The sequence below is a fragment of the Bactrocera neohumeralis genome, chromosome 4, assembly GCF_024586455.1.
Source record: "Bactrocera neohumeralis isolate Rockhampton chromosome 4, APGP_CSIRO_Bneo_wtdbg2-racon-allhic-juicebox.fasta_v2, whole genome shotgun sequence".
NCBI lineage: Eukaryota > Metazoa > Arthropoda > Insecta > Diptera > Tephritidae > Bactrocera > Bactrocera neohumeralis.
Window position 1 is genome coordinate 40,467,981 of NC_065921.1, and position 25,062 is coordinate 40,493,042.

The 25,062-nt window shown below is 34.5% G+C and overlaps 1 protein-coding gene across 3 annotated transcripts in view; it reads right to left on the reverse strand.

The window, feature by feature from the left end:
- The window catches only part of LOC126756216 (zwei Ig domain protein zig-8), a 338,607-nt gene extending 316,283 nt beyond the window's left edge, over window positions 1-22,324 (reverse strand). Inside the window, exons 1-2 of one of the 3 annotated variants that reach the window (XM_050469112.1) lie at window positions 20,601-22,324; window positions 1,686-1,745 (exon numbers count right to left, since the gene is read on the reverse strand). The gene's annotated coding sequence lies outside the window, so the exon portion shown is untranslated. The remainder of the gene's footprint in view (window positions 1-1,685; window positions 1,746-20,600) is intronic. The other 2 variants (XM_050469109.1, XM_050469111.1) reach the window with 2 other exon arrangements.
- Between the last annotated feature and the right edge of the window lie 2,738 nt (window positions 22,325-25,062).

Below are 25,062 nucleotides of genomic sequence, written 5' to 3' on the forward strand. Positions count from 1 at the left end.
AAGTTCAGCGTAAACAAGTTAAGGTCTTCGACAAACAAAAACCAAACTCTATAAGTCACTCATAATTCCCGTCCTGCTGTATGGTGCAGAGTCTTGGACGATGTCACTAAAACATTTTTTTTGCGCGTTAGCCACGGCGAATTTTAATGATGCTGTAAGGAGTCATCCTGTCAACGCGGGCGCATCTTTTTTCCGCGGGTTCACGGGAAATGCCATCGCAATGGCCGAGTTTCAAATATTTTTTTCCAAAAATTTCAGAATTTCTTTGTTAATGGTGTATGTTTGTAACAATAAAAATGCTAATAAAATATTTCATTTTTAATTTTTTTCATATTTTATAGGAGAAAAAAGTTGTTGAAAAATGTTGATTTTTAACCCAGGAAATCCATGTAACCCTTTAAATTGAATAGACTTGACGGATATTAAAAATTCTTTCACCATTTGAAAGCTATATTATCTCCGTTGAACATAGACTGTATTATATTTTCAAAAAAGTTGTGAATCCTTTCTTAAACCCAAGATGTATTATAAAAAGTTTGTTAATGAAAAAGTCGTGTATAGGCGGCAACCCCCATGAGAGTCAATGCTATGAAATAAGGTGAGGCGCGGCACATTCGCCCAATTAGCTCAATACGAAACGGTTTTTTGTGGAATGAACCACAAATAATATTAAAAGTTTGATGTTCACATCTCATCGTTTATATGAGGATCCTCTTCCCGCAGTGTGAGTGATCTGCTATTATGTTATAAGTTGAGAACCTAACACCTCGACTTCGGCACAGTGATTACTGGCAAATATATTTTATTAAAACGAGGCGTAGCCACGTCCTCTCAAAAATTTAACCTATTTCTCCAAAACGGCTAACAGCACAACAGCGCAGAATGCTAAATTCGATGGTAAGAGTGATATGGAGAGCTTCTTTGTACCTAAGTAAAGTGTTTTCTTGTTGTTTTTTTTTTTTCAGACAACCGCAGTTGTCTATTTTTAAACACAGTTAGTTATTTAAAACCAATCGTATTTCTTTTTCACCATATCCCAAGTAATTTTAGTTTAATTCAACTTAAAGAACATACAAATAAACTCACACATAAATACTTTATGGTTTATCCCAACTTATTTCCATAAATTATGTTCTTGAATTTGTATACTTTGCATTGGCTTCCTATATATAAAACGTTCTTATCCCACACAGTCTCGTTTTAAAGTTTTCTTATTTCTGTCACCTTTTCTTTTATTACATTTTCGTAATTCTCATTTTATTCTGCTGTATTCTTTGCAGACTCTTATTGTGTTGATTTTATCTGCCAAAATGAGATTTTCTCTGGTCTTTACATGTAAATCGTATTAATGCTTTTGCTTGAGAAAGCTGGCTTGTCACCGATGTGTCGCGTCGCCTGTCACACGACAGCAATTTCCTTTGTATGCACACCAGCAAATTTACATGAAATCCTTTTTCAGCAATTTGTGCGTGCTTAAAGATTTTAAAACATGTGATACGAGTATTCATTGACATGTGAATGTTAACCGCTGTTAAACTGATACTGTGTGTACTTATTCACATACATATACGTAAACATGTTATTGTGTATTTATTTTCTATACATTTTGCATAAAGACATTTCTTATTCATTATGGAATATCTTTTAAATGGCTTCGTGATTATTATTTGTTGAGTTTGATTTACCTTTTCTGATGTCTCTATTTGCTGGTGCTTGAATTTCGTATAAAGTCCATTGATTCACAGCTGTAAAATAAAGTTAAAATATTTTCTATAACTTTTAATCTCAAAGTTAAATAATTCATAAATGGCATTTATATTTACAGTTAGAGTACTTTTGAATTTATGATTTTAAGACATACAATTAGTGAGTAAAATTTTAATTTATTTGAGTGCATCTTTTCAAATATCCATTCTTTTATAGAGATAATACCAATAAAAGAATCAGCTTTCATTAATCATGTCTTAAAAAATATTATTTATTAAAATATATAGCCAGGATCATCCGAGTAACACCGTCACTTTGTAAATATTATTATTATATTTTATTGCCTTTGTTAGAAACCCTAACAAGTTCTAGTCAATTAAGTGGTCGAACACTTTTTGGTACGTCAAAAGGAGGAAGTCTCATGGCAAAATGGGACTACGCACCAAATTATGGTAGAGAAAAACTTTCACGAGGATTGAATTATCAATCTCATTGTTGTGCCACATTAGACATTCTCGTCCAAAATTTCATCAACTATGGTACTGGAGGGCATAAGAATGCTAACAAGGTTGCCGCTGAAAACAGTGTATTTCTGGCATAGATCCCTAGATATAGAGGCATCGACGGCAATGAGCCAGCAACAGCAACGGCAACCAGTCCGATAGGACCGGAACAGTTCCTCGATATGGTCCCAAACTTTACGAGAGGAGCTACGGAAAGAGTACACTAGTAACAAGTGCGTGGGCTTCGACAGGCAAGATTCTTACTGGTAGAGTTCGACGCAAAACGGTTCAAGCAACTAGTCACTCTTACCAGAAAAAATTTAATGCAGTTTGTTGGATTTTATATAGGGGATTGCGTTACCACCTGAACAAATTATGGTACTACGCCACGGATCTATATATGTCACCTCTGAGAAAACAGAGCACATACTCATGCAATGAAAAGAAGACGGAGTCAGGTTATCAGCAAATAAATCCATTCAGAGGACATTTTACAACCATTAACACAGGGTTGTTTTAAGCCTATTTTTTTCACAAAGCATTGTGATAACAATAGCCGGAACGGGTTGCAGTACATTTTTCAACTTTCAATCAATATCTAGCTATCTAATACTTAAGGGGTTAAGTCGGTTTCAGACGTACAAAAAAATGATTTTTAAATTTTTTTTAGTATAAACATTCATATATTTCAAGACATAATATGACATATCAAAGGTACATATTTAAGCAATGTTTCCTGAAATTTTGACCTAAAAATAATTAAATTTCAGCACTTGTGCCCTTATCTCCCTGGGTGTTTCTTATTATTGGTTTATCCAAAAATTAAACACCAAAAACATTAATTTAAATTTTAAAATTTTTTCCTTCTTTTAAACACGATATGTACATTTGGCGTATAATTATATGCTAAAATTAAAAATTTAATTTTTTTTCAGACTTTCAACAAAAAATCTAATTTTTTGGTCAAATTTTCGCAATTATTGGCTCAAAAAATAAGTTGTAATAGAAAAAGATTTTCATTCAATAACTAGATAATGTTATTTTAAAGAAGTGTACACTTTTCAAAAATGGAGATTTAAGAAAAACAGATTCAAAGTTACACCGACGTGGCCTAATGGGCGGACGGGTCTAATCTTTATTTAAAATTTGATACTGTGCTTCGATTGCAGCGATAACGGCTTAATATTTCATTTAGTTTTTTAAGCTTTTTACTTTGCTAACTCACGCTTATTGTCGCTGAATTTTATTAACTTTGACCATATTGCGCTGACAGCAGCGCTCTGATTCTACGACCAATATTCAATAATATCTCCATTAAGCAGTTGAAATAGTGATATCTCAAACGTGAATAAAATTTTTCAACCAATAAACATATGTGATATGCTATAAAGTCAATATGAGACACAAAACTCATTGCATTTTACATATGAAAACCAAAGTAAGCTGGGGTTCCATGTCCTTCATTTTATAATTATAGAATTCGTTAAGATTTTATTGGAGAGATACTAAAAATATGTGTGCTCTCACCAATACATTTCAACTTTTAGAATACTTTCAAAATATGACCAAAGTTTCAGACCATTTACAGTCGATCTTAAAATGTATACTATATGCAGGAATAAACACTTCATACGCGCAGACATTTTCTTACAATATTCAGAAGTTTTTGCTTTTACGACCAAACTTGAGCTTTATACGCGCTGACAAGTTCATTTAACGGCAGATAACTGAATTTCTGACTTTCTATAGATACATGCGAAATGCATGCCATGCCAAAGTGTATGTGAAATATATTTATTTTGGCATACATGAAATAGAATGTGTACTTAAAGTGTGTTTGCCAGCGACGCAGTAATGGTAACATGTTTATATATTCACAGCCATCAACACCAATGAGTCTGTTGTGCATGTGACAACAGCTGAATATAAAGCAGCGTCAAACATATACAAATATCTACAACATATGAAAAGTAAAGAATATATGAAAAATATTACTCATACGCCAGGGAGCACCAAACTCATATCGATGTTGTCGTTGTGCTTTTACTTGCCAGGGTAGAGGGAATATTTACGAAAACGTCAATGAGGAGCTGCAAGCATCAGCCGGCAACAACAAAAACAACAAAACCGCTAATGTGACAGCGAACAACGAGCCAGACGCAATGACAGGCGCAGCGGAAGAGCTTTTGTTGATTTAAAAAATGAAAGGAGCTGAAATGAAATAAAGTAAAAAGCCACAAACATGACCTCGTTAAATGTCTGACAAGAGTTGGCACATCTGCGCCGCGAATGCGCCTATGCAAGCGTGTAAATGTAATATTGCATGAACCCATGAGTGTGTGTGTGTGCGTGTGTATCAGCGACCGCTGTCATTGGGGGCGCTGATGGTTAAATGACATTCAGTCACTCGCGCAAGCAGTCAAAAATACTCAAACAACCAGTTCGTCAGGCCGTCAGTCAGTCAGTCAAGTGTGGAGTATTTACGTGGCTCTCAACTGTCAAATTTAGCAAATTTAAATTAATTCTGGCAGTCAACGTCTACGCACCTACTCTTGAGCTTGTAACGATAATGATGTACAAGCAAATATATGTTTATATAAATGCATATCTGCTGACGCATCATTTATCTTCAGCGTCGGAAATTCGAAATAATCGAGTTAAAGAAATCTTGTTTTTAAAGCGTAAAAATGTTTTTGATGGAAAATATTGTTGCATTTGAGCGGAAATTAACGCGAAATTGAGTTCAGACATGAGCTTTATATTAACAATTGTATTTTGAATCTGTTTTCTCTACACAGCTTTTTCTAGTATAAAGATATTCGTCAGTGTTGCCTCTTTCACACAGATTACTTATAACAGTACTAAAGGAGAATGAAAGCTTTTGAAACAAGAATGAATTTCACATACTGTTAAGAGTGTGTTATAAAAACACTTGCCCAAATAAAATGTACGGCAAACAGCGGAACTCTTAGGTCTCTGAGGTTTCTGTCGGCGTTCCAGAATCATTGCGTGGATATGGAGCACAAAATGGTATGCTGGTATACCTAGCGATCATTGAACTATTACATTGATAATTTAAAGCTATATGCGATGATCGGATGCACAATTTAAAGCAAACAAATTCCCTGCCTTTTTGGGAACTTAACGATGCTTGACTACTCAACTGGTTCAGAGGTGAAATAATTTTTTTACAGACAGCGGAGCTCTAGGAAATCAACTTCAAAGGTTAAAGCCTTAACATCTAATAACAAATATTATTTTGCCGATACGTTATTTGAATATCACAAATCTCAGGACCTGCTTGACCGATTTCAACCAAACTTGGTATATAATACATAACACAATTTTAAATATCATTTGATTCTTTCACTTTTCAATACACAAATCAAGAATGAATTAATACAACATTATAAAACTTTGCACGAATAAAGTTTTTAGCGTATGTCAACCTATGACCAAAAATTGCTGGAATCCGATAAAAACTGTTTAAGCCTCTAGGTACAGAATATATAGACCCGAGTACTTATATTTGATTTTTGATCGAAAATATCGTTCAATGTCTGAGATAAGTAATTGAAACTCTGTGATAATCCTTTCCTGACAATGGTTTGTCTATGTGTGAAAAATTGGTTGAATCAGGCCAATACTTCCCTTAGCTTCCTTATATTTAACACAACGATTTTCGAACTTCCAGGTGACTTTAGACCGCATTTAACATGTGAGTTATCTTTATGAAAACGAGAGAGTGTTTTACTGATAGCAGTGTGTCTTTGTACCTAGAATGAATAAACGTAGATGAAAACTTGACCAAGCCATGAAAAAAGCAAACAGTGCTAAGTAGACTGATCGGGCAATGACTTTCATACGTTTAAGTTTTTAATTAATATACATTCCATTATTTAATTCAATCCGTTTACACTTGAACGCACTACCGCAACCTCACATAAGTACATATGACAAAGCAAAAGCATTCGGCTGACTTTACTTCATATGATTGGTGATTGTATGTGAGGTAGCTTAATAAATCTCAGGGAACATTTTATTAATATGTGGCATATTAATAGAACCGATACTACCATCAACTCCCATATACTACATATGTATAATGATTTAAGTTTTTCTAACAAAAGTTGTGACGAATACGTCGGTCACTGCATGAATTATATACATATGTTAATATATATACATATATGTCTATATTTATAAATTATACAGTTGAATTTCTATAACACGAAATCTTGAATTGACAACAGAATTTTGTACAAATTTCTTTCCACAATTTGAAGTCTCTCTAACTCAAAGTTGTTTTGTGGATTACGGTGATTCGATTTAGGGAAGTCAACTGTATTTATAATTGCTTGCTCTATCCTCTGGTTGACGGTTTGCACCTTAAGTTATTTCCCTGGCTTTGATTCACCCAATTTTCGAAAGCATAAAATGTTCGGTTGAAGCTGAATTAGTCCTTCTCTACTTATTTATTTTATTTATTTTAAGTGTAATGATATATGTAGAATATTTTCCAAAAATTTAAGGGAATCGTAATAAAAGTGTAGGAGACAGAACCTTTGGGATGCAGCCCTTTAGGTTACACCAGTCAGCTAACTGTATCTTTAATCGTGTACTTCTCGAAACACCGGAGGGGTTTTTTTTCGATTACAACTAATTTTTTCAAGCCAATTTGTAGTAAAAATTAGACCTTAAGTCTTACTGTTTTTTTTGAACCAAAAATTAATTTTTTTAAATCCTTCTAGTAATAATGATCTACATCTTGTATGTATACTCATCAACAAACTGTTCAAATTTAGTTTTTTTTTTAGTTTTATATGAATCCTTCGTCCGTCATGCTGACCATCACTAGGAGACGTTTTTAAGCAGTGCTTCTGGAAACCTTCTGCTAATGGCTAAATTTACGAAAAATTCACAAAATATTATTCAAATGTTGCCTTTTGATATGATCAAAGTTGTAATCAATTAATTCATTCATTATATGTATGAAAAAAATGGTGAAAGCAGGAATTTTTTCGGCCCACAAAACCAAAGTAAACGCTTGCAAACATCTTCAAATGAGATATACCATATATATATGATGTCTGATCAACCGAGAAGACTTAATTTAATATATGTATATTGAGATGATATGGGAAACGTCAACCAGGGGATCGTAATTCATTACATTATGGATATGATGTTTAGACCAAGGTATAGATCAATTCCTTTCAAATTCAGCACTAAATCATATAACTTTGTTGTCCATTAATTTCCCTAAAATATTACATTTTGACCAACCTTAACGTTTGTCTGGTGGAAAACGGAAATCATTATATGGGGTATACTGAAGGCAATAAAAGTGATAGGCTTGCATTAATTTTAACATTATTGAGGTGTAGCCAAACATTACATATGTATTTTGAAAATTATTTATAAATATAAAAGTATAAACATACATATATATAGAATAAAATCAGCTGGATGTTTTAAAAACCTAAATAACAATTCTGTATTGGCTAAAACAACTCTTCGTTCGATAGTACCAATTTTAGACACAATGATATACTGTTGTTAGAAATACATATACGCCTTCTCAATTTTTAACACAAGGGTATTTTATTATCAACCGATATTTTCGGCAAGGAGTCAATCATACGAACTAGGGTCACATATTCGGATTGGGGGCTGGAACAGTTTTGATAACAGATATCTACAAAAAAGTATAAAATAAGCTTTAAGTCCACATTCGGAATTATAAATTTCGAATAAAATCTTAAAGATATAACAAAAAAGTCGTCGGAGATATATGTTAAAGTTATCAGTTTTTTAATTAAAACCAGACAAACGGAAAACAATTTAACTTAATATAATATTCGGTTGTATGTACAGTAGAGGTCAACTTCGATTGCAATATTTTCGATTTGCTTGACTTATCTATTGTCATTCTAAAATCTACTAATCTAGTGGAGTATAATTTTGAAGTTTAAGCTGATAACAGAAAAAAGTAAGCATGATTTGGGTTTACTAAATTTCGCACAAGGTTATGAGAAGTTAGAGGGGAAGGATACAACTTAGTTTGGAGGATATTCCTAGCTTTAGATTTAGAACTTTTTTGTAAAGATATATTATCTATATACGGCTGTTATTCGAATAAATCTTGAAATTTAAGAATGTTCAAAATATTATTAATTGTCGTGAATAACTCTTTTTTGTTAGAGTTTTCTAAAATTTCTTTCGATGTATATAAATACATATATTATAATTCTAACTAAAATTTGCCAAGCATATAACTATGTAAAATCTTTGGTATGGGTCATAACTGAAAATTAAATAATGAATTGAACTTTGTTTCGAATGAGGTATTTAAGTGTGTTTGTTTGATTTATTGTGATAGACTAATAATGAAGTGAGTATGAGAAAGGAATACAAACTAGTATGCAAAGAGATGAGGATAACGGAAAATAGTGATGGGAAGTGTTGTCACGTATATATATTTCCAACAAAGTGGAAATACCTTAAAGAACTCATATATCACACGAACACATCATTCACTTGCTTATTCAACCTTACAAAACTCGAGCTGCCTTTCTCATTTCCTCATTTATGCAAGTGAAGCAGACAAACTTCGTTCTGAGCTAATGAGATGAAATTTAATTATTTTTGAGTGGGCGAAATAGCGGTACCACGAGGCAAGTGCTGTAAACAGCAGCAACACTTCAATCACCACACCCTTCTGCCGGTATTTTCCTTAATGGCTTCCTTATTAGTTTATGCTTAAATTGAAAAATTGTTTATTATGACTTTTTTTGTTGTCGCTGCAGGCCATTAAATTTGATGTGCATACCCACCTGTCTCACACTTGTTAAGTCTGCAAAGCAAAATTTTGTTACTCAAGCATTGAAATTGTGTATTCTTTGCTGGAAGAGCCTTCGTAAATATTTTGCGTCTGATCCCTTTCTGATATCTTTGGCTGCAATAATATTGTATTCTTTTTCCTTTTGATCTTCTGGTGCTACTTAAAAACCTATTTTAGATGTAATCACTTGTCGAATAAATCGAGTTTTTTTTTAACAGTAAATACTAACTCATTTAAGAAAACATGCTTTCAACAAGGTCGAAAAATGATTGATTCCCGAGACCGAAAAATTCATAGTATTTGATAAGTTACAGCTCATAGTCGTCACGACTGATGGTCGTAAGACAAAAAAAGAAAAAGATGTCTTTAAATTTCCAGGCGCCTATACAAGTCTGCAGCTAATACGTTTCCAAATTTCGTGTGCAATTTTCAAATGTTGAAAAAGCATCATTCTGTTTTATCAAAAACACTATTCTGGTGGTAAAGCCTTCAAAAAAAGATATTCAAAACATGATAAATATTAAAATTTACATATTATGTTTGAAAATCGTCAGGCTATTTATAGTTATCGTCCCTCCAAAATTGTTTTAATTTTTTTGAAACGATTTTTCGTAACGTACCGACAAACAAGATTTTTCTTTTTTTTTAAACACATTTTTGCACATGCTTGATCATGTTCGACTTTTTTATATATATATATGGTTTGGTTATATTTGTTTCGGTAGGACAGGCGATAAGGAACGTTTGCAGAACGTCCGTCGAAAAATAATTGTGAAAAAACCATTCATAGATTTTCGCTTATAACTGCTGATACATGTACTGATCTATCTTGAACAGCTCGTACTAATAAAGTTATGACCAGTTCGTTAACTTCTTATAAAACTTTTTTAAAAAATACGTTAGTAGCCACATTTATTGATTTAAAAAAAGATATTGACGAAAGCATAAAAGAATCAATGATATAATAACCAACGAAAAAAAAAAAGCTATAAGCCGCTTGGTTCATCTCTAATAGCGAAATAGAAATGCTTGTAAATGAAAAAAGGCGTGAAAGACGTGAATGACAGATAAATCGTTCCCCTTCCACTCAGCTTCAACTAAAGTCTGCTGTACGTAAATTAAAAAAAGCGCTTAAACGTGATGAAGAATTTCCTCAAATTTCCCCTTTAAAGGCTTAAGTTTAGATTGTTTACACGAGCGGTTGTTTGTAACAAAAGACTAATTGTTTTGCAAATCACCTAGAAAAGGTATTTCAACTTAATTTGCCAAAGAACAACTTTAAGTATTTTATATAAATTCGAGTCTTTTAAGAACCTTCTGAAATTATTGGAATCATCAAAGGAATCCGAAAAAATGATTGATACCCCAAAAATGAATGACCTTATTATTGTATTGCTGAATGCAATTCAAATTTCGGCTACTATCTTTCATGGAAAAAGTGGATTATCTTAATAGATAACCCTGGGAAATTTACACAGACATCCAGACCATCCTCTACACCTTGATCTTGTCACACTGATGTTATGTATATACATTTGACTGACTTAATTTACCAACCCATCTGGATATCTTGAGATTTAAATTTCTTAAGCAGAACGTAAAAATTAAAAAAAAAAAATCATTCACTATTCACTACAAGATAAGTTGATTGGAATTTGGAAAAACTGTCCTGGAAATAATGCTGAAAAAAAGTGTATGTAATAAATTGAATAAATTGTTGACAAGTATCAAGAGCAAATCAAGAGAAGAAACAAAACCCAACAATTTACGTTTCAAACATGTAAATGCGATTTGAAAAGCTCCATGTGATTTTGTTTTATCAAAACATGCACGATCATGGTCAGAGAAGACTAACAATGAATGCATTTATGATGGAAACTGAAGTGTAAGGAGCAACGTCTATGTCATCAATGCCAACATACCAAGATTCCGATGATTCAACATACGCACCGCCATCGGTTCAACTGATTATAATATTACAAAACAGAGAGATAATTGTTTTAACTTGTGTTTTGGAAATCGTCAACCGCTCTTTTGCAAGTTTTAAAATTAAAGAGATGGCGAGAGAGTCTCATCATGGATAAATCTTCGCAAGTCCGTTCAAATGATTTGATATATTTTTAGGTTTTTATTCGATGAAACGCGTTCTTGCTCGTAACGTCATCCTGTTATTTTGAAAGAACAGATTCTTTGATTGGATACAAAAATATGAATACAAAACAACCAAATTAAATGGTTTTTTCAACGTGCAGGAAAAAGGTATGCATGACGGTGAGCCAACAAACACTGAGTTTTACGACGATTCGATATACGTGACCATTGCATTGGTTTGTTTGCATTCATGAGTTTGTTTCGGCATTTGTTTGAAGGCGGTCAATCAACCAGCAACGATCGGCAACCGAAAACGTCCGTCGAAAAACTACTCGGAGTTTAGAATATTATTATAATTGTCAACCATTTTTAATTATTTTATTATTATATATTTTTAGTGACCGAATTTAAAGCCAAAAAAAAAAGAATTTTCGCAATGAATATATTCGATAAACCACCGTTTTGACCAGATTCGGCTCGGTGTGATTTTTTTTGTTCCCCTAACTGAAATTGCCGCGTTGTGGAATCCGTTCTCAGTCGATCGAACAGATGAAACCAAATTCGCTGAAGGAGCTGAAGGCCATCCCAAAAAGTTCTTATGAAAAATGTTTCGAGGAAAAAATCGTTGGAATAAGCATACTACATCTAGTTGGGATTGCTTTAAATGCGACAAAATAAATATATATGAATAGTAAGATATTTTGCGTTTTAGTTTCCGTATATTTTTTTATCACAACATACGTATGTATATTTGCAATTTTCTACCCCGATTGGTTGTCTTTTCTGCATGTGATTTGCTAATAAGTCAATGCGAACGGAAAGGTTGAGAGATTAAAGGCGAAGAAACAAATACAGCCACGAAAGCTTAAACTCTCTCCTCAACCATTTAGTGTAGTTCTCGCCAAGTGATAAGTGACATATGTGATTGATGTTGGTAGAATCGAGCTGATTGAAAGCACAACAAAGAAGTTCGTATTTTAAATTTTATTAAAGCATCAAATGGAACATGGAGGAGTGCACTTTATCACCCACATATAAATGACTATAAAAATGTGTCACGAGTATTATGGGCTCTCATTTTTTTACAATCCTTCACACTTGCTTCAAAAACACAGCAATACCACACAAGCCACATAATTTTATTACCCTTTTCGGTTTTATAATGCTATATTAAATGAGCATGGATCTTTGTCTCCCAAATCTCTTATTTTGCATTCGAGAGACACTATTTTGTTTTATTAATGTACTGAAAATATTTTTTATTATTTTTTTATATTTTATGACATCAAATAAATATCGTAATAAACTGCAGCTATTTGAAACACTTTTATTGATTTTATACAGTTTCCGCAAAATTTGTGGTGACTTGAATGTTATAGCTACATTTTTTATTTGCGATATCTATATATTTTACATTAAAAGAGAATAAAGAACTTTTCGGGAGCAGGTTAGTTACTATTTACTAATTTATGAAGAAGACAACAGGAAATAAATAATTCAGAAATTTAAATCATTACAGCGCACCATTTTTCAATGTTATAAAGACCCTCTGAAGGTACGCAATCAAATTTTTCCGCTTTATCTTAATATGTATTTATTAAAAAGAGCTTCAAGGCTACGGATTTCTGTTATTTGTATCAAACAAATGATTAATTTCAATATTCAAATTTTAGTACCGTAAATGGAGTACTCTTAGTTTGATACAATATTTCTAAAACCCAAAACTTAGCGTCGGAAGCCCTATAAACTGTATCAGCATAAAAAAATTATCTGTGTGATAAGGTGAGTCGCTTTAGCCATTTTTGTCCGATTTTTCGTGGAACTATCTGTCAATCTACCTGTATATACGAGAACTGGTGCTCAGCGTGTGAAACATTGATCCGAAATTTTGCAGTCGTCTTTCCAAGAAGCGCATTCCTCAGAATTTCCGATATCGGGCTACTAGACATATAGCTGTCATACAAACAAAAGTTGAAATGTTTGACCATATATAGAAAACTTTTGTATTTCACAAGATATCTTCTCAAAATTACTATAAATATCCAGGTATCGAAAACTTTTGCATTTGACGAGATATCTGCTCAAAATTTGACAAGGATTATTTTTTAAAGTCACATTACAATTTTCTAAGAAATTGTTGAGATTACATCACTGAAGCATAGAACTACCATTCAAACAATACATTCGTTTAAAATCCAGTCTCTTTATTGAAAACTTTTCTATTGGACTATACATTTGAAATTTGGTCAGCTTATTGTTCAAGTCCAAAGTGAAAATCTCCGAAGAAGTTTTTTGAATAAAAATTTGTTTTTTTTATACACTTTTATGTTACAAAATACGCATTTGGGAAAAACATTAAAGCTTTGATGCAGCCGAGGTTAACGTTTTTACTTTTGTTCTTTTAATTAATTCTCAAAACATTTAAAGTTACAGCTGGAAATTTAAAATTTATATTTTATCTCGCTTCCAGATACCTCAATAACTTCGGAAAATATAAATTGAGTTCGAAAATCCTTACCCACCACAGCAGCATACAAAACCTACTGAGCAAACAGAAATTCTGCCTTAATTATACTGTTTGAATTTCTCAGAATCATACCTTCATAACTATATGGGCATGCCAGAAAACTCACTTTCACTACTTATTTCAGAGATGTCACAGATTCAGTTGCAGCAATCGGAGCATATCCTTTAAACTTGCGCACTTTCGCATGCCAACATTATGTGAAATAAATTCCGTAAGTTTATTTTCCACCCGCACAAGTTGCCGGCTGCGCCTTTCGCATGCGAGTTCTCAAAATGTCTGTTTAATTGCTGCAAGCATATTTTTACGCATGCAAACGAGCAAGTAGGTTATGCGCTTTTGCGCTATTTATGCGCTTGTTGGATGCAACTTTGCGTGCTGCAACTTCATAAAAGTGTCTGAACAAAAACGCAAGAACAACAAGAACAACAAACGCAGTGAAGGCAGCAGCGAAAGTTGCAAGTAGCAACAGACATACGGCCACCAGCATCAGAACAGCACAAATGCATACATACATAAATATAAGTGTGTGTGCGTTGCGTTCATTTTGTTGTTGCCAGCACAACGGACTATTGTCTGAAAAATAGTTTGTTTACTAAACAAGCGCCAGTTTGCGCTTGGCGTACGAGTATGCAAATTGCCAAAACAAGTGGTGTGTGGGAGAGCACTCATACGCCATGGCACACATGAACGGCGTTGCCAAACAACCAACCGAATAATACCACCACGCATCGCTGACACTATTCCCGTTTTAAAAGCAGTTGAGCAGGCAAAACGGTATTGTTTGCGGGCGTGTATGTGTGTGTGTGTTGCTGGAATGTGTGTATTTTATGGCATACTAATGACTCGGCAACAACAGCGCCAACAGTGTCAAGCACGTCATCAGCCGCATGTCAGACGCGCGACTTTGATGCCTGACTTTTGACTGAACTTCCTCTGCTTAACTTCTTCACGCTCTGCGGGCAATATGGCTACCAAGTCACACGCACATACACACCTACAAATGCAATAACTCTTGTGTAGCTTCCACTTCAAGTTGTCGCCGTTGCGCATGAGGCGACGTGTCGGAAAGTGGCAGGAGGCGTCTATGGTACCACAGCAGCAGCAACAATAACAACAATATCAGCATTTGTCGCCCAACATTAGAGGTCAACAGCAGCCTCGGCGGCAACAGTGTTAACACTGACTCGGGCGATAATAAAATTCGCATTGTTCTTGTGACACAAACAGTGGCTGCCTTTTCACTATCTACACGGCGTGTAGTGTGAGCACATGCCTGCTTGGGCTTTGGCTTTGTCTTTGCCTTTCTCCGTTTCCAGCATTGTCTGTTTGTCAGTGGCACTTTGGCGCTGTTGTGACGCCGCCGCCATCGCCATGCCGACTTTTATTTGACAAACACTTCAATCTACATTTTTACTATCAAGTGCGAGCGTCTCTAAGCATGTATGTGTGTGTGTAGGTGTGTTTTGCGTCAATGGTTCGTGACTTTGCGAAGTGTGAAATTTATAAAGGAGCGCGGCATTGTCTGGCCTTTGCATAACTTGACTTTCGCTCCCGTTGACGGCGCTCCACAGCCACTCATTCAATGCTAATGGAGTTCTACTCGTCGCAGTTATTGCGGCCTGTTTCACTTTTACTGTTATTTTATATCGTGTGTATGCTAGCGTGGAGGCATAGTGTACTGAGATTTCGCTGTAAGCGGTTCCGTTGGGATGATTTTCAGATTGTTTTTTTTTTCTCAATAATTTTCATCACACTTTGTTTTAAATGTCGTTCTTTACATAAATGTTTCACTTAGTTTGAAGAACGACATTTAAAACAAAAAGTGTGATGAAAATTATTGCGAATAATAAATATGATATCCCCAAACAAAGATGTAGAGGTCATAAATTTCAAAGAAATATTGACTTTGACGAAGAGCTCTTTGTAGCAAAAACTAAAAATATCCGAAGGTGTGGCAATATATTTCCAAATTATTTAACATATTTTGTTATAGTACTACCTGCGCTTATCCCTATGGACTCAGTTTGCAATCGTGTCGCCCTATATAAAAGGAATTGATTGTATACTTTTAAAGTTATTTAAAGAATAAATTTCTATTCATTTGCGCTTACCTAAATAATACAGTTCACAAATAAAGAAGTTTCAATACAAGAATTGAATTTTTATCGGTCAATTTGCGTGGTAGCTGAATGATAAGTGCTCCGATCTGAAAAATATGTTCAGAGATTACAGCGATGTCTTTGATAAAAACTTTTACCAAATTGCATAAAAACAACCTTTGAAACAAAACAGTTAGCCATACGAGGGTATGAATTTGTTCGTTTAGGTTTAATGGTGGCTATATGCTATAGTTATCCGTTCTGAGCAACTTCGCGTCATAGCGTTGCTTAGAAAATAATTCATGCCAAATTTTGTGAATATTTTTTGCTAATAAAAAAGTTTTACATACAAAGATAACAATTTGATCGTTTACTTTGTATGACAGCTATATGCTATATTGGTCCGATGTCGGTGGTTCCAGCAAATGACACCTTCTTGGTGAAAAAAGGCGTTATGAATTGTAATTGCGTAAACTCATTTTTGCACAAGTACCACAATAATTTTTAAAGTGAATTTTAAGTGAAAAAATTTATAATTTTATGACTAGTTGTGAGTCCCCTAATTACATATTTACAACCTGAACAGCGTATGGAATATTAAGTTTTCCACGAATTTTGTATGGAAAACGTTTTCATTTGATGAGACATCGTCACGAAAATCGTCGTGGATTATTTTATAAGGCAGTGCTGAAATATCCGAGGAAATCGTTAGGATCGGACGCCTAACATACAGCTGCCGAAAGACCGAAATCAAACCTGTGAATGAAATTTAATGGGGTTACTTTATTTATGACAATTAACTCTGAAAAACGCTATAATATCTGTCGAAATTTTCAAGATCAAATGACTATAGCATATAGCTGTCATACAAACTGGACAATCAAAATTTAACGATTTTTCTTGTTTTGAGTTTAATTCACAAAAATATTCACGCTCATTACCCTCAATCTACACTGAAAATATCAGCACAGACCTTTCTCAAGCTTCCATGTTTAAAATGTAATAATATCCGATTTAGTTGCTCTGTGTTTAATTGAAATAAAGCGCAATTGTTAGGTTCAGTATGAGGGGCGACTTAGTGCATGACATATGAGAGATGACATTAAAGCATATAAAAAATAGAAGAAGAAGCACGGAATTAATTAAATAAGTTAACAAATGCATAGTGTTTGTAAACATTTTAGCGTGTGCGAAGTCTATTTGCACAAGATAAATTGCATTCTAAAACTGTGAGTAATCAAAAAATTAAAATCCAATTTAGTTGATGCGGAACGGAAATTCAGACTATGAGCACGAAACTTAATTTGCAAATAGATTAGAATATTTTATATTTAGAATACAAAATAAAGAAAAACTAAAGCGGCTCACAAAAGTAATAACATACAGTAATACCCGGACTTACGCCATAGGTGGCTTCGAGCGATAGCCGTGTGCGTCGAAGTTGAAAATTTAATGCTACATATGTACATGTGTAATATAATACAGTGATTTGTAAGCAATAAAAAACTCAATTTCGATTTTTTTTATGTTACGTTGTTTTGCATTTTAGGTGACGATATGTTCTACTAATTTTGCCTGACGAGTTAAATGTTTCTTCTTCTCACGGAAAATTTACTTGTAGCATGCCAATGATTTTCTCTATAGGCCGTTTTGTAGTTGAAACTAGTTTTTCATTATTCATATTCATCTATTTTGTCTTAAAGATGCAATCGCTTTTCAAATGAATTTAGTCATTCTGTTAAGTTTGCAATTGCCATTTGATTTACCGATTAAATTGGGTCTAGCAAATCGGTATGTTCAATGTCTTGGTCATGCTTACACATTTATATAAACTTTTCAATTGTTAGCTTTGTATTGACAGCATAAAGCAGTTCTTGAACGTCATTATGAACATGATGTGCGATAATACCGTAAAGATTACAGTTAGTACTTGAGTTCAGCGATTGAGAGTTTTTCACAGCGTTCATAATTTAGTCTTTATCTTTTATAACCGTACGGACTGTTGATTCCGGTAGAATAAATTTCTTTGCCTATTCAATAATTTCAATTTTTTCTTTAAGGCCTTTAATTATATTCAGTTTACAGTTCTTCGTTCTTCTAGATGACATAATGGACCTAATAAGTGAAATGCACAACAATTCCACGCGGAATACGTTCCAACAATATACGCGCGGCAATGAAAATGAAAAACCGCGTATGTCCGAATTCGCACAAAACGGCGAGTATTCCTGTTCACATATAATTAAGTACGGAAAGATTATTTAATTTTATATTTAAAGGACTACGTTGCGAATAAAAAATCGAATTTGAAGCAAATTTAGCAGTACGTTTCCAGTTGCAATAAAATGTTTTCTCCGAAATCTAAATCAACTCAGCTCATCATGATAATCACTTATATACAGATGTACATAGAGATGCTTTGTCATTTGTCATGACCTGTCATTTGCTTGCATTGTATTCAGTAATGTATACTATTTCCGTTATTATTACCGTTTTCGAATTATTCAATTCTATTAGCAAAATAATCGTTCTTTATTTTTATGGTAATAATCGCCCATCAGTGCCCGTGATTCGTCGAATTATTGAAAATGTCCTACGTACATACTCTTCAAGTGCCAATAAAGCAAAGAACCAGCCGAAGTAATGAAAATATTGCTGCCGTTCGCAATTTGTCGATCGATAAGCTTTAAACAAGACATGGATATTTGATTATTTGAAAAAATTGTGATATTGAAAAACATTGCGAACCGAAGAAGTTGCGATTTAACACCATTAGATTACGTTTTGTGGAGTTCATTGAAGTCATTGGGATTTAGCAATAACCCAGGCTCTGTTCAAAGTCAATATTGAACATGCTATTCATCACATACGACTTGATTTAGTTAAAAACATAAGGCCTTTTTAATGATGTTATACTCAGAACTTAAATGTATCGATTGTACTTCACATTAAATAAACCACATTTTAACTTTCTTAACAATTGGGTTGTATGTCGTTTTTGTTTTAATCATACCACTTTTACCGGAAAACCCGGTAGTACCACAATTGTGATACGATTTGTAAGACCCTTCATACTCAACGAGCTTTTTCATGGTAGGACCGAAGCTAAGGAAAAGATTAAAGAAGAGTATTTTGAAAGGGGCTCTCCGTCAAATATAGTTTTGGACTACCAGAAGACTGCATAGCTGCTCACTAAAGGCAAGTCAAGCAGTGTTTGTGATAACTACAAGTCAGCTTCTGGATCAGCAAGCAACAAGGTCTATTTTCTTTTCAATTGTGGGCGTTCTGGTGAGGCTAAAAACCTTCTCTGATTTGAATTGATGTATGGTTTTAGGTGTTTGGTTTTAGATGTATAGTTTTACATAAGGCAATACTTTTTCAGACTTTGACTTTTTGGCAATTGCTTATGCTAAGTTTCGTTTGTCTTTTTTAAATTAGCAGATCCTCTCTGCAGCAGTCAATGACAAACGCTATAAAGCCATGATTCGTGCCTTTATTAGAGGATGTTGCTCGGGACGATTTTGGTCCCAACAAACCTTTCTTACAAGCCATACACCAAATGTGCAATTAATTTAATAAAGAAAAGTTTAGGAGAGCACATCATCTCGCGACTTTGGTCTGTGCCGTGGCTTCCAAAATTTAATACCATTTGACAATTTTTTTGGTGCTCTGAGAAGTGTTTTGTTTACGCTAAGAAACCGAAAATGACTGATCTTTGGAAAAGTAGACTCGGCGCATCGTCGCTGGCCCCAATTGTTACAAACAATGGACGAAAATTGTGTCTCTTGGGGAATTTATTCGATCAAACAAAGTCGTGAAGGCAATTTAAATGATGATATGTACAGAACCTTATTGTCGATTGCAATCCACATTAAATAATAAATATTTGATTTTTCTTATCAATTAGTGCGTATTTTTTTATAAATCATGTCACTTTTATTGGAAGACTTTGTATATTTGTATACCCAGAACAGGATTTATTAAGTTTGCCACGAAGTTTGTAACACCCAGAAGGAAGCGTCAGAGACCCTATAAAGTATATACATAAATTATCAGTATGTTGAGCTGAGTCGAATTAGCCATGTTCGTCTGTCTGTCTATTCGTCCGTCTGTCCGTCTGTCTGTATATATACAAACTAGTCCCTCAGTTTTTAAGATATCGTTTTGAAATTTTGCAAACGTCATTTTCTCTTCAAGAAGCTTCTCATTTGTCGGAACTGCTGATATCGGACCACTATAACATATAACTGCCATACAAACTGAACGATCTGAATCAAGTTCTTGTACGGAAAGCTTTCACATTTGACAATGTATCTTCACAAAAGTTGGCACAGTTCATTTTCTAAGATAATAATATAATATACGAAAAAATTGTTCAGATCGGATTACTATAGCATATAGCTTCCACACAAACTGAACACATAGTTACTAAAAAAAATGCACCTGTGAAGGGTATATTAGCTTGGGTGCAGGCGAAGGTAACGTTTGTTTGTTAAATTTTCTAGGATATCTGACGTCTCCACCCTTGTGTTGAAAATTTTATGGAAAATTCGGTATACCCTCTTCAGGGTAGAACAAATTAATATTTAGTAATTTAAGTTGGAAAAAAGAAAAATCAGCAAATTTTACAGTTCAATAAGTGATTTAATATACTCGTATATACATACACATTTTTACGCAAAACTTCCTAGAATTTCCTATTTTATTTTTTAATATTGAATTTATCAAAGTAATTAGTGACTTTGCAGTGAATATCGTGATATAAAAAATAAAAATTTCATATAAATTCGATATAGTAAATCATAAACAAACATGTGATTTGCACTTACTTGTTCCCAAAATTTTAAAGTTTTTTTGTAGTTTACGTGACACTGATAAACTATTTCTTAGTTAATTCGTATTTGAGCACAACTAAAGTGTTATGCGCTGATTTATTATGTAGTAAATATTAAAATTTAACTGCGCACACTTCCGTTGACACAGATAACAATTTATGTATTTTTTATTATATTATATGCTATGCTATGTTATATGCAACACAAGCTAACGCTTTCGAAATCAAGCAGCACACATTTATACGGAAAATTTTGCCAGCTTCTAGCAGTTTTTTAGCACACTGTGATTTATGGCATTTGCATTTATATTAATTACTATTACACAACTTTCTTATGCGCCGCACAACAACACAAATGGCAATGACACTTTATGTGGCACAGCCTTTTGACTTTCTGCCATTATTTCCTTTTCAAGCTTGGGATTTTTTGCGCCTATTGCTCGTCGTGCATATTTAGGTTAACAACGCGCTGCGTTTCCCTACACAATGCTACACTTACATGTAAGTATGTGTGTATGTATGTATATGGCAACAATGCCTACCGGACGCTGAAAAGTATGCAACGAAATGTGCTCGCAGGCGTGACACTCAAAACTCGCACTCAAGTGCGTTTTTTATTTGTTTTTATTTGCTGTGTTTATTTGTTTTAGACATTCATATAGCTGCTGCTCGCTGCTTTACACGCCGTTACACCGCGCTGCGTGTTGTTGCCGTTGTTTTGCACACAAGTATTTGACTTTATGAATAATAAATGCGAACTTGCTTTGTTTGTGTTGCAGCAACCGGAACGGCAGCACGAATATACGATTGTGATTGTGAATGCGAATGCGAATTGTACAACTGCACTTTTTTCACGCTGCACTGTGTAGAATTGTGCAAAAGGTTGCTTTGGTAAGCGTGCCACGCGTGACACGCAAGCGGATGCGCTATTTGATTTATGTGTGCGCAAAAAGGTGTCAAGCTGTAATTGTTGTTGTTTTTTCTTGTTTATTATACTTTTTCAAATAAGCGCGTTTTCATATTTTCATAGCATACTTTTAGGGTTTATGCTTGTTTTGCCTATTTTTCAAGTCGCACTGCCTGCTTGCCAGCTGCCACAGGTCTTGACGTTTTAATGCTAACAGATAGCGCTACAAAAACAAACGCTAACAACGTAACACGCACGAAACGCACGAATACCGCACACGTCTACCATTTGTGGCAGAGCGATGGGTACAGGAAGTAACGAAAAAAACAAAGCAAAAACGTTTTAAAGCCGCGCCGCGCAACGTTAACGCACTGACACGCAGAATTATAGCAATGTAGTATTATAGAGCTGTATGTGCCACAAACTTTATACGCAGCAAACAAACACACACACTCACGATTGAGCACACCACTGTACAGCGATTTTATTTGCACGTGCACAGGGTTTTCCACCGAAATTTAAGGTGCTTCAGACGATATTGCCGTTCGAAAGCCACCTTACACAACCATAAACCGCACTTAGTCACTCTTGAAAACCGCTTTTAAGTAATTTTCGAAAATTTAATTTTCCATTTTTTTCACCAATTTGCCCCAAAACTGTCGGCTGTTGAAAATATCAATACCGGTTTGGTGATCCGCTTTTTAAGCGTCAAACTAACGTCGTGCGTTGACAGCCGTTGCCACTGGTCAGCTATCATCGAGTATTCACCGTAGACTAGTCCTGGTGTACGCCCGTGCAGCGCAACACATAGCACGAGTGGAAGCCAAACGTCAATGCGGGAGTGTATGCGTACGTGTGGCATACATTTAGGAGGCGGCTGTCGAACGAACTTCGTGCGCGCTCGGCGCTGTGCCACAGCAAGACTGGAGTAATCGTGAAAGTGCTGCTCTCGCATGGATACGCACACCAACGAACGACCGAAAGCAACTCGTTGATTGAGCATGAGAGCGCGGGCGCGTAAAAATCGCTCACGGCACCATATTTCAGCGGCTCAACTTGAAATGGAGTGGCCTTTGCTGGCCAAATCGCTTCAAACGTCAACGTGGTAGCAAGGAAGTCAATTAGTGGACTCAACATCGTGCAGAGTTGTTAATGAAATTTAGTTGCTGAGGGTTTCTTACATCGGCAGTGGAATCTCAGTTGTGTGCTCTCTCATCTAGCTGCTCTCAAATACTCTCAAATTCTTTTAACTATATTTAACGATTGTAGGACTTTCTTCGGTAAAGCTTTTATCCTACTTTTTGGTAGGTCGTGCGCTCCTTAAGCTCCTGCTTATGTTGATGTATGTACTTATGCTGTAGTCTGAGTGTGTTTGAGTGTTCGTAGCGCTTTTCGTGCGAAGCATAAACAGACCATTCAGTCGTACATTGATATAACTACAAAATACACAAGCCTCTTCATAAATACATTCCCATTTTCGCAGATTTTGTATTTATAAGTAATTCTGCATGCTTGTATGAGTATAAGTGTCGACAGCGCACAGCTGTTTTGCAGAGCTTTCGGCTGTATGATGCAGAAACAAGTTTTTCATGAGAATATGTTCTCCAAATGGCTTTTAAAAATATAATTTTTCGCAGCAAATTCGTTAAAAAATAATAAAAAAAAAATTCAAAAAATCCCTCGCAATAAAAAAAGTATTGAAATATTATGAATTATATCAATCTTTAAATATATCAAACTATTTATCAGGAAAACCTTTGGGCGCATAACTTCTGAAAGTAACAACAAAATATTTGTCATTGCTGTATGCTACATTTTAAGCAAATGTTTTTTACTACTCACCTTCCAGCATCTCCGTTCGAATTCGCCGTGATTCAGCTAATACGCAATACAAAAGCTCTTAGCACAACTTCCATTGCTCTTAAGTTCATGTAGCAAGCTCTCTTTCTATAGTCTACAATTATCCCAAAACTTATCATACTAATTTGCTACGCTTTTTCTCATTCTCTTTATATTTCCTTTTTTTCTGTGAGTCTCTTTGATTTTACTTCGAACTACTTAGCAACTTTGTGCATTAAGTATTTTGCTTTCCTTCACTTGTTTTCTTTCGCTTTTTCTTCTCCTGTCAGACAAAGTTGTGTATTCGTATATATAAATATATACATATATACATACATGCTTGAAGGGTTCGCTTTGTATCGTTTCCCTTTTCGGCAGCATAAGCAGCGTCGTAACCGTCGCCGCCGCCGTTGGCGCTGCCGCTGCTTCAGTTGTCGCTGGCATTGTTTTGCTGCTTCCGGCATTTGGCAATCACATGATGACACTCTTCCTTTTACTCCGCTTGCTTACAACATTCTCCCACATTTAGTTCCAACTCAATCGCCTTTAACGAGCCCTTGCACACAAACAGATGTATATATTTGTATATATTCACATATACGAATGCAGTTGATAGCAAAGAATATATGTGTGGGAATTTGCTGAGCCCACAGGACTTGCTTGTGTATCGACAGCGTTGAAACTTTTTTTATTAATTCTTTATGGACTTATAAAGTTGTTATGTGCCTTTGCAAGTAAAAATTTCTTTCATATATTTGATATGTATATGTAGGTTAGTATCCTACTAACTGCTTGTTTGTATTCGAAGTATCTAAACCAGAACTAGTCTAACTAACAGCAATTACCAACTCATATATGGGTACTAGAGCAAGACCTGGATCGATTTCATTCACATATATGTATCATTAGTTAAAATATGCTCTAGAAATTATGTATAATTAAATATGAATGTTCAATAATATAAATAAAGTCAACTGAATAACTGAGAAACAGAAATTATGAAGCTAGGGTATTTCACAAACCGAAAGAAAACTTTAAATTGGTTTGGTCAGTTATTATAAACATAATATACATAAATTAAAAAAGCTACAATTCTTATCTAATCAGCTGTAATTAACGAATAATTATTATAAAAATGTACAACTTTATTATTTATATTTTTAATTTCTTTCGAAATCAACAAAAAATTCACAACTTGAATTAGATCATCAAGTTAACACATAACCTCTTTAACTTTTTTAGTTTCAAGTAAGTTTTTTGACCTAATTTCGGGTGTAACCATACGTTTAAAAAGCTCTCAGTTTCCGAGACAATGTGGTGGTTGTCCCATTTTCACTTTATATTGTAGAAATATCCGAATAGTATCAAATTTGTTTTAAATCGGTCGAGTGGGTCCTGAGATAGGTGATTTTGCCTAAAAGTAAGAGGTTTCAGTTTTGACTCCAGCTACTTCAAAAACCTCTCATATGATCAAGACAGCAAAATTTAATGTCTAATTTTTTGTAGTTTCTAGCAGCACCGTTTCATGGGGAGTGGACGGGGTTATCTTCTGATTTCATCCATTTTCACACTGTCGGTAGGAGTTTTTACGAAATTTGCTCTCGGCGAATTTAGTTTTTGTAACCTTTCTAGTTTAGGAGATATAAACGATATGTGAGGTCATGCCCACTTTTCAAAATTCTTTGCCAACAGGTGGCTCTGATTACTGCAA